The sequence below is a fragment of the Hordeum vulgare genome, chromosome 3H, assembly GCF_904849725.1.
Source record: "Hordeum vulgare subsp. vulgare chromosome 3H, MorexV3_pseudomolecules_assembly, whole genome shotgun sequence".
Classification (NCBI taxonomy): domain Eukaryota; kingdom Viridiplantae; phylum Streptophyta; class Magnoliopsida; order Poales; family Poaceae; genus Hordeum; species Hordeum vulgare.
Genome location: NC_058520.1, coordinates 3,677,517 through 3,689,054, shown reverse-complemented (window position 1 = coordinate 3,689,054; position 11,538 = coordinate 3,677,517). Strand labels below are relative to the sequence as shown.

The 11,538-nt window shown below is 45.2% G+C and overlaps 1 long non-coding RNA gene across 1 annotated transcript; it reads right to left on the bottom strand.

The window, feature by feature from the left end:
- Positions 1-9,805: 9,805 nt before the first annotated feature.
- LOC123439140 lies at positions 9,806-11,191 on the bottom strand. The gene is made up of 2 exons (XR_006630033.1): positions 11,088-11,191; positions 9,806-10,999 (listed from the first exon to the last, which is right to left on the bottom strand). It is a non-coding gene; the product is annotated as an uncharacterized LOC123439140 (long non-coding RNA).
- Positions 11,192-11,538: the final 347 nt, after the last annotated feature.

Genomic DNA, 11,538 nt, shown 5'->3' with positions numbered 1-11,538 from the left:
GAGCGGGCGGCGGCGGAGACGGACGACCCAAGTCCGGCGGCGGTGATCGAGATGGACTCGTGTTGTCCTGGCCGACGTCATGTGGAGGGCTTGGAGGTGATCTGCTCTTTTTCAGTTCCTTCTGCAATGTGCGTGTATAGTCATCAGGCTTATGGTGTAAGTCATATTGTGATGGAAGGGTCGTGAAGTATTTTGCAAATGCTATTTGATTCTCGGTGTATTCCGGGCGGGGCTCGGGTTCCTTCTTTTTCATCTGCGCATCATGATGTTCCTTTGCTATCCTGGCGTTTTCCTCGGGGGTACGATCATAAGGTCTGATAGGAAGATTAGCATGACGTACCTTTGGGAGGGGCGACCGTTTGCGCTTTGGGGGGCTCCGTGGCTTAGGAATCGTCGGCGGAGCGTTCTTGGTGGCACGCTCCCGCTTAGTATCCGGAGCGGGCGGCGGCGGAGACGGACGACCCAAGTCCGGCGCGGTGATCGAGATGGACTCGTGTTGTGCTGGCCGACGTCATGTGGAGGGCTTGGAGGTAATGGAGGTGTAGGTGACCTGCGACGACTCGGAGGCGGTGTTGTCCTTGGGGCCGAGCCTCGAAGCTTGATGTAGTTCTTGTCCCATAGGATGACTCCACCCAGTACTTCTCCGAGTGTCCTCTCATCTTCGGGTCCAGCTATGTCGAGCTCCATATCATGAAACCCCGTCATGATTTCATCCACCCCGACTTTAGCAAAGCCAGCTGGAATCTCACGGCCATGCCAGCGTGCATCAGGGCCAGAAGGTAAAGCTTGTCCGACGGCCACCTTCATGGATATGTTCTTGAATTTCTGATGGAGTTCACATGATGTTGACTCCTTGATTCCATCCACGGGGTAGCCGGGACCGCCCTCTATCATTCTTCGTGCATCGTTGGGCGGGGCCTCAGATTCAGCCACGCTGCTTTTCCGCTTAGACGGGGCGCCGGTAATATCAAGTGCAGGATCTTCCTAGCGCGCTACTCCTCTAAGCTCATCAATCTGCTTCTGTTGCTCGTTAATCCTGGCAAGCAACTGGTTGAACTTGTCATTCTCCTCATCCTGCTGCCGCTTCTTTGCTATCTCTCGGCTTCTGTAAGTGTCTTGGTCTCTGGCAAACCCAAGCCACCACGGGTAAGAAGGACCGAAGCCTCGCGCTCGTCCTCCATGTTCGTCATTGCCGAGGACCAGTGTGAGCAAATCGTTCTCTCTATCTGCAGTGAACTTTCTTTTTCCCTCCTTAATTTCTTTCACTATCCTTTTCCAATTCTCCCTAGGTATCCTAAGACCGTCAGTGCAGATGAGGTCCCCTGTTTTTTCGTCGTACGAACCACCATGCGCAAGGAACCAATTTCTTGCTCTCAATTCCCATCACGAAGTGGTTCTGGTACGATGCCTTTATCTAGCAGATCTTGCTCTTTCTTATCCCACTTTGGGATGGCAGTCTCATAGCCCCCTGGCCCCATCTTGTGGTGATATTTCTTCTTATCGGCATTTATCTTGTTCTTTTCTGATAATGCCTGGGCATCTTCTGACTCCTTGTACTCTTGAAATGCCTTCCAGTGATTCGCCTGCTTGGCTAGATACCCCTCGAATACTGGCACTTTCTTTGTCTTTAGATAGTTTTACCATAGCTTCTTCTTCCAGCTACGGAACAGTTCGGCCATCTTCTTTAGAGTCCACTGCTTGACTTTGGCCCTTAGTTTGTCTGCGGCGTCTTCATTCTCACATTCTGGCAGGTTGAAATGTGACATGAGATTATTCCAAAGATTATCTTTGTACCTTTCGGCGACATAGTCACTATCGGCTGCCTCTTTGCGCTTGTTCCACTCCCGAACGCTGATCGGGACGTGATCCCTAACGAGAACTCCGCATTGCTTCTTGAATGTGTCAGCAGCATTCTTAGGAAGCTTGGGTTCGCCCGTAGGCAATATCACCTCAAAGGTGTAATGCGTCCGTGCATCCAACTTTCTAGTCGGGTCTCGTTTCGTAGCTTTGCTCGATGTGGAGGCCTAAGAGGGAGAAACATTCGTCAAATGAATGTATATGTATACAATATAGAGCTATCTCCAATATTTTTCACATATTACAAGTGATTGTCGAACTTCATATGTATACCTCGCCGGACTTTATTATTTCTTCACTGGCTTCTCCACCGGCTTCTCCATCAGTGGAGTTATCACATTCTCTGTCATTGGACCTATCTACTGCCCCATCGGCTTCATCTTCGTGTCGCTCGACCTCCATTCCATATCCGGAGGGGTTTAGATATGACGACGGAGATACATCTGGTTCAACGTCGGGGCCGTCTTTGATTATATCTTCGAGAAGTTCTTCCTCTTCGAGGTTCCTGATATGTGGATCCATAGTTCTGCAAAAACGAACATTTGATTAACTAATAAACTAACAAACTATATAAGAGGGGTTGGAAACTTCGAAGTGTCGTTTTATATAGGAGGACCTTTAGTCCCGGGTCTTGGCTAGAACCTAAACTCTAAAATACCAGCCGGGCGGAGCCCAATCCCGGACACTTAAGCATATACAATAGCAAAATTAAACTAGTTCTATTAATTTTCTTGCTAAAAATATACTATTAACACTTAAGCATATCCAATAGCAAAATTAAACTATTAACTTAAGCATATACAATAGCAAAATTAAACATATATACTATAAAATAGCAAAATTAAATGACAAAAAAATATTTCTTCTTCTTGTAACCCTAAGCTAATTTTTCCTCTTCTTCTATTTCTCCTCTTCTTCTACTTCTTCTTCTACTTGTACTTCCCCTCTTCTTCTACTACTTCTCCTCTTCTCTTCTTCTACTTCTCCTCTCTTCCTCTTCTAATTTTTTCTCTTCTTCTACTTCTCCTCTTCTTCTATTTTTCCTCTTCTTCTCTCCTCCTCTTCTTATTCTCCTTTTTCTTCTTTTCTTCTCCTCCTCTTCTTATTTTCCTTTTCCTAATTCTACATATTACTAACCCTAATAATCTAGCACAAACCTAATAACAATAGGAATTAAATGACAAAAAATATCTTTTTCTTCCTTTCTTCCCCTTTTCTTCCTTTTCTTCTCCTTTTTCTTCCTTTCTTCTCCTTTTTCTTCCTTTCTTCCCTTTTTCTTCTTTTCTTCTCCTTCCCTTTTTCTTCCTTTCTTCTCCTTTTTCTTTCTTTCTTCTCCTTTTTCTTCCTTTCTTCTCCTTTTTCTTCTTTTCTTCTCCTTTTTCTTCCTTTCTTCTCCTTTTTCTTCTTTTCTTCTCCTTTTTCTTCTTTTCTTCTACTGGCCGGAGTGTTGGGGAGGAGGGGGCGGGGGGCTAACCGGCCAGAGGTGTCGACGGCGCACGGCGAGGAGGACGGCGGCGGCGAGCAGGACGACGGAGACGGCGAGGAGGACGGCGGCGGCGAGCAGGACGACGATGACGGCGAGGAGGATGGCAGGCGGCGGCGAGCAGGACGGCGGGCAGCCTGACGGCGTCGTCGAGTTCGTCGTTGTGCCGCGCCGGGTAGGAGAACGAGAGGAAGAAGAAGAGAAATGGACGATTTGGGTTCGAAATTTTCTAACTCCCGCTTGTACAGGTGGATCTTTAGTCCCGATTCGGGGCTCGATCCGGGACTAAAGACCCCTTTAGTCTCGGGTGGAGCCACGACCCGGGACTAAAGGCCCTTTTTCGGCAGACCAAAAGGCGGGAAGCAGGGTCCTTTAGTCCCGGGCCGTGGCTCGAACCGGGACTAAAGACACCCTTTAGTCCCGGGTGGAGCCAGGTCCCGGGACTAAAGGCCCCTTTTCGGCAGACCAAAAGGCGGGAAGCAGGGGCCTTTAGTCCCGGGGCGTGGCAAGAACCGGGACTAAAGTGTTGCCTATATAAACCCTCTCCCCAGCCCACCATATCCCCTGTTTTTTGGTTGTTGAAGTGTGACCATGCCATGCTCTTGCCACTCTAGTTCATCCACATGACTTGTTCGATGAAATGCCCGAGCCACTCTACTTAAGTTTTCTCCTCTCCAAGCTCGACCTCCAAGCTCCATTTTCCTTAATATTTGTCTAGGTTTGGTCGTGCACCAACTGCACAAGTGTTTTAAAAGGTTAGCTACTTCATCCTTTCGCCCCGTGCCGATCTCGTCGCGAGCACCACCGTGGTGAGCCTCTTGTTCTTATCTTCTTTTTAAAAGAAAAAAAATCTTACTTGTATGATTTAGATACATACTTGTATAAATTACTAACTTTCATTATTTTTTGTTATTATATAGTGCGATGGTTTTGGTATCCGCCTCCGTCGGCCCTCGTCCTGTCTATGATTCGGATGTGGTATATATTATCTTTTATAACTATTTGTTTTATTTAGTGTTTATGACAATTATGACGACCAACGTGACATATATTTTTTTAATCTAGGAGGTATGTGAACCGTATATTCCAACCCACATAAAAATTCTTGTCGAGAAGTTAAATTTGGTTGAAAAAGAAAACAAATACTTGAAGAAAAAATTGAAAATAATTGAGGATAAGAATATGGAACTGGAGTTGCATGTCGCCGATGTCATCGATGATCGCAAGATGAAGATGGATGCAATGCGTTTGAAGATGGATGAAATGCGCTTGAAGATTAGGAATATTAGAAAATATGCCATTGATAAAGAGGCTTGGTATCAATATGCTGTTGGGTCAATTGTTACCTTAGTTGCGATTTTGATCACGTTTGTTGTTGCATTTAAATGTTTTACATAGTTGTATGTTGTTTTATGAGAGAACTTTATGTATTTATTTTTTGCAATAATAACATTTGATCACTGCTGTTCTTTGGCTTTAATGTGATGATGAACTTGTATTAATTTGGTCATATGTTCTGCAATGGCTTTTTGATATATTTAATTTCATAATAGAGATGAATCGCCAATTTGACCCTGAAATTGAAAAGCACTACAAATGAACTTTGAAAATGTTGAAAGTTGGCATGCTATCATCATTTCACCCACATAGCATGTGTTAAAAAGTTGAGAGGGCTACGAAAAAAACTTGATGCACTTCGTGTACAAAACGGATAATCTCTCTCGAAGTATCAGGGTTTCGAACGAGAACTCATCTCTTACATGGATACTATGTAAATGAAAAGTGTTTGAAATTTAGTACATTCCATACATGCATTACATAAAAGGTTTAATACATTATTACATTATTGCACCAATATTCCTATCTATTATTTCTGTTTTCTTCTGGGTCGTAGCCATGGAGAATCTTCATCATTCAGTAGGATGCTTGGGTCAGTTTTCACTTTGAAGGGCAGAATTTCATGAAACTTATTATAATCTTCTGACATGTCTGTCTTGTCATCTACTCCCACGATGTTTCTTTTCCCTGAAAGAACTATGTGGCGTTTTGGCTCATCGGACGATATCTTCTTTTGCTGATTTCTTTTTCTCGTTTTTGTAGACATGTCCTTCACATAGAAAACCTGAGCGACATCATTGGCTAGGACAAATGGTTCGTCCATGTACGCAAGATTGTTGAGATCCACAGTTGTCATGCCGTACTTTTGGTCTACAACTACCCCGCCTCCTGTCAGCTTCACCCATTTGCACCGAAACAAAGTGATCTTAAGAGTAGGTCCATAGTCAAGTTCCCATATCTCCTCTATGTACCCGTAATATGTTTCCAAACAGTGCCCATTCTCGTTTGTTGCATCAAAGCGGACACCACTATTTTGGTTGGTGCTCTTTTTATCTTGGGCAACCGTGTAAAATGTATTCCCATTTATCTCATATCCTTGGAAAGTACATATAGTCGAAGATGGTGGCCTGACCAAACATTACAGCTCATCTCCAACGGTGTCGTCATTCATGAGATGTGTGTGCAACCAACTGCCGAAAGTCTTCTCGTGTTCCCCTTTAATCCAAGAGTCAGCCTTCCCCGGGTTTTCGGAGCGTAGAATATTCTTGTGTCTCAAGATATACGGAGCCACCACGGTGGAATTGTGCAGAACTGTGTAGTGTGCTTGAGAGAAAGAATGCCCGTCCATACATACTTTTGCTTTCCTTCCTAGTGTGCCTTTTCCTGTCAGCCTACCCTCATACCGAGATTCAGGAACACCAATCGGCTTAAGGTCAGGAAGAAAGTCCACACAAAACTCAATGACCTCCTCTGTTCCATAGCCCTTGGAGATGCTTCCTTCTGGCCTAGCACGGTTACGAACATATTTCTTTAAGACTCCCAAGAACCTCTCGAAGGGGAACATATTGTGTAGAAACACAGGACCGAGAATTCTAATCTCTTCGACTAGGTGAACTAGGAGGTGTGTCATTATATTGAAGAAGGATGGCGGGAACAACAACTCAAAGCTGACCAGACATTGGACCACATCAATCTGTAACCCTGATAGACTTTCTCGATCGATTACCTTCTGAGAAATTGCATTGAGGAATGCACATACCTTCACAATTGCTAGGCGAACATTTTCCGGTAGAATTCCCCTCAATGCAACCGGAAGCAATTGCGTCATAAGCACGTGGCAGTCATGAGACTTTAGGTTTTGGAATTTTTTGTCTTTCATATTTACGATTCCCTTTATATTCGACGAGAAGCCAGTCAGGACCTTGATACTGAAAAGGACTTCAAAGAAGATTTCCTTCTCTTCCTTAGTAAGAGCGTAGCTGGCACGCCCTTGAAACTGCCCTGGATGCATGCCATCTCTTCCTTTATGACGTTCCTGGTCCTCCCGTGCTTTCGGTGTATCTTTTGACTTCCCATACAAGCCCAGGAAGCCTAGAATATTCACGCAGAGATTCTTCGTCAGGTGCATTTATCCATATTCTCATACTTCTCACCGCGGTAGAGGATGCAGTCATTAGGGCATGCATGTATCTTCTGCACATCTAATCCTAGAGGGCAGACAAGCTTCTTTGCTTCGTACGTGCTGGCGGGCAATTCGTTCTTTCTTGGAAGCATCTTCTTTATCAGTACCAGCAACTTTTCGAATGACGAGTCAGTCACACCGGTCTCTGCCTTCCACTTCAGCAATTCCAGTGTGCTACCCAACTTCTTCTCGCCATCTTCACAAGTTGGGTACAACAATTAGTTGTGGTCCTGTAACATCTGCTCGAACTGCAACCTCTCCTTTTCTGTGTCGCAACGTCGCCGTGCATCAGAAATGACCCGACCAAGATCATCAGCGGGCTCATCTGGTTCCCGTTCTTCATCCTGATCTTCTTCTTCATTGTCTTCCATTGCGGTATCAGCATACTCAGGGAACATAGATCGGTAGTTGTCATCATCGTTCTCTTCTTCTTCATCGTCGTCTTCCATCATAACCCCTCTTTCTCCGTGCTTGGTCCAAACATTATAGCCCGACATAAAACCGGACCGAAGCAGGTGGCTCTGAATGACTCTTGAGGAAGTGTAATCCTTCTCATTCCGACATTCAACACATGGACAAAACATATAGCCACCACCATGCTTGTTCGCATCGGCTGCATCTCGAAAAGAATGCACGCCTTCTCTGTAAGCGGTTGTGCGTCGATCACCGTACATCCATGGATGGCTCATCTGTGTTATACGACAGTATATCAAATACAATCACGATCCTAAAAATTAGTACCGCACGGTCTAAACGAGGAAATATAGTTGCTAACCTTTTAGAATAAGTAGAAATAAAGAGGAAGAGGTTTAAGCGTGGCTCAGGCATCTCATATCGTAGTTGTGTTCGGTGAACTAAAGCGGCATCGCTCTAACACACATTTCAACAAACACCTCTAGTGCATCAAAAAAAGTGGAGAGCTAGCACCCACCCACAATCCTCCATCTAAGAAAAATGCAAGGAAGAGGGGAGAGGGAGGCTGTGCTATATATAGGTAGAGGACTTTAGTCCCGGTTTGAGACACGAACCGGGACTAAAGGTGGCGCACATGCGGGCTGCCCACCGCGTAGCCCTTTAGTCCCGGTTTGGGACACGAACCGGGACTAAAGGCTCCTTACGGGCCGGGACTAAAGCCTCGACGGAGGCATTGAGAATTGGGGCGACGTGGTCGGGCCTTTAGTCCCGGCCCAGAGGCAGGCCGGGACTAAAGGGTCCCGGCCAAAGGCCCGTTTTCCACTAGTGGTTCTTCACCATTCGTGAGTAATCTTATCGTAGGCTTGCTGGACGGTGATGGGTTGGATGAGATCTATCATGTAATCGAGTTAGTTTTGACGGGGATTGATCCCTAGTATCCACTATGTTCTGAGATTGATGTTGCTACTACTTGGCTATGCTTAATGCTTGTTACTAGGGCCCGAGTGTCATGATTTCAGATCTGAACCTATTATGTTCTCACCAATATATGTGTGTTCTTGATCCTATCTTGCAAGTTGTAGTCACCTACTATGTGTTATGACCCGGCAACTCTAGAGTGACAATAGCCGGAACCACTCCCGGAGATGACCATAGTGTGAGGAGTTCATGTATTCACCAAGTGTTAATGCATTGGTCCGGTTCTTTATTAAAAGGAGAACCTTAATATCCCGTAGTTTCCATTATGACCCCGCTGCCACAGGAGGGATGGACAATAGATGTCATGCAAGTTCTTTTCCCTAAGCACGTATGACTACATACGGAATACATGCCCACATTACATTGACAAACTGGAGCTAGTTACTTATCTCTCCGTGTTATAACTGTTGCATGATGAATAGCATCCGGCATAATCATCCATCACCGATCCAATGCCTACGAGTCTTTTCCTACTAGACCTTGCTACGTTACTCTGTTGCTACTGCTGTCTTTGCTGCTACTGATGTCGATGCTGCTACTGTTACTCTGTTGCTACTGATGTTACTTTGCTGCTACTGTTGTTACTTTGCTGCTACTAGTTACTGTTGCTACTGTAGCTATCACACTACCTTGCTACTGATACTTTGCTGCAGATACTAAATCTTTTAGGTGTGGTTGAATTGACAACTCAACTGCTAATACTTGAGAATATTCTTTGGCTTCCCCTTGAGTCGAATCAATAAATTTGGGTTGAATACTCTACCCTCGAAAACTTTTGCGATCCCCTATACTTGTGGGTTATCAGCGGCGTCGGGGATCGGCATGGGGAGGCGCGGTCGGCCGGCGTCGGGGGCGGCGACGAGCTCCGGCATCGGGGAGAGGCGAGACGGCGTCGGCGCGGCGAGAGATCGAAGGAAGCACAAAACTGAAAGTACATAATTATTTGGGTGAGTATATATACGAATAGACCTTTAGTCCCGGTTGGAAACATCAATCGGGACTAAAGGTCTATTTTTGCCAGGTGAAACGACGGGAAGGGACATTTAGTCCCGGTTAGTGCTACCAACCGGGACTAAAGGCATGTTCCTAGCATGTCCGAGGAAGTTTAGTCCCACCTCGCCAAGCGAAGCAGGCTGCTAGTGGTTTATAAGCCCCTCAGCGGCTCCCAACTTAAAGTATGCGTTCTTATAGAGAAAATTCAACCTAAAAATTCAAAGTGCTCGTTGTGCGGTGTGAATGACGTACTTTGTATTTAGATTAAATTTTCTCTATAAACGCATCTATTTTCACTTTATATTAGTGTGTTTTATCATTATATTAAATTTATTAATGTTTAGGTTATTAAAAAAATGAAATGTCATGTGAAACCGTGATACTTCGAATGAGATAGTCCAGTTTGTACACGAAGTGCATCCTGTTTTGCCGTAACCCTTCTAACTTTTTAGCACATGCCTTTTCCGAGATGATTTGTAGCCCTTTTCGATTTCAGGGTCATTTAGCTCAATAAAAAAATTATTTAATACATGAAAAATAGCAAATGAGGTGAGAAAGGGTTGAAAATGTATGAGGCCTCTTTGAATAATGCATATTAAGGACACAAAAAGTCTGAAGTTGAAATAAGATTAAAAAAACGAAGAAAGCCACTAGGCAGCGGCGCCGCACCCAGTGCTTCCCGTGCGGCGGCCCTACTGCGTACGTCACCTTCCATCCCCTTGAGCACGGAAGGGACAACTCACTAAAGCCAGTCTGTTCCTAGACCAAAAGCCATGAGAGCTCGGCCTAAAAACGGTGCGCCCACAACTGATTACGAAGCACTTCCCACGGTCCTAACCATTTCCATCCATCCTGTGATCTCTTATTTCTCCACTCTACTGAGACATGTCGTGACTTAACATAAATAAGGACCAAAAACATCACAGGTACATACAAAATCTCCATCCTAGCTACCTTACAAGAACATGTATCTACTTACAAAAAAGCTAGACAAAAGATGTAACAAGCAAGATGTTGCCCTGGTTGGATCTTTTTTTCTCCCAAAGATGTAACAGCTTTTACTTACCACATTTGTTGTACTTACTTATCATATTAGTAAGTACTTACTTATCTGATAAAAAATAACTTAACTGCCATATTTTTAGAAATTATGAATAAATATGGCATCTTGACATAATGAAACTAGCAAGCACAAACAACTTTATACTTTACTAGTTTCATCGTCACAACTTAACTGCCGATAGAATCAGACGGCCACCCTTCCGTGTAGTAGTTAATCGTAAAATATCTCTTACTTATTTACCTTGGGCCGTCGCCGAGCATGCTAATGAACAGCAGATGAGAGCCAGGAGGGCAACACAGCGTGTCATGGAAGAAGAAGAAGAAGATGAAGAGCTGCACAAAGCCTGGTATCGATTGGCATATTGGTTGTTGCTTTATATATAAAGCGGATCATGCCCAACAAACAAGCCTGGTCACCAAGAACGTAAGATTACACGTTCCGTGGTCTTATGTTTGTTGCCTTAGTTGGCACGATCACCAATCGTACATGAATAGAGAAGAACATATCGGAGTGACAGTGCTTCATACACGAGGAACGCTCGAAACAGCCTGCTGCAGGGTCTTGCGGTGAGGCGCAAGCGCCAATGTCCCTGTAGACGGCGGTGGCGGCGCAATCTCGACCGGCGCCGGGTTCTGGTTCCCGGGCTGCGGTGATGGCGGAGTCCTTGGCTCACGGTGTCCGTCCGGAACAACTGCATGCATGTATCATCAATCGTCATCCTAATGGGGCAGCTGAGCAGCGAGTGCTAGTTAATCATAAAATCTCTCTGAATTATTTACCTTGGGCTGCCGCCGAGCATGCTATTGCTAACCAGCAGCAGCAGATGAGAGCCAGGAGGGCAGCACCGCGTGCCATGGAGGAGGAAGAAGAAGAAGAAGAAAAAGAAGAGCGCTCCATGACCCTTCCTAGCTGCATACTAGCCTTATATATTACAGGGGACGGGTAGTGGTACGGTCAAAGTCTGCCTTCCGTCAACCTTGGAAAATTCGGCTGGCTTGAGGACAGCGTCAGTGGCCCATAGTCATGCAAAAAATCTTCATCTTTCGTCGTTTATACATAGACCAGGGAAGTCAAGTGTCAAGTCATGCAGCGTGCATCAGTCGTCCACCGTAGTTCGGCACCACAGCATCATTTTCAGCTCGAGGACAACTGATTGGTGCATTGGTCAGGGTAGAGCTGAAGTGTGAAAGAGAGGTCTTTAATTATGAGAGAAGGTGCACCCCTGGAACA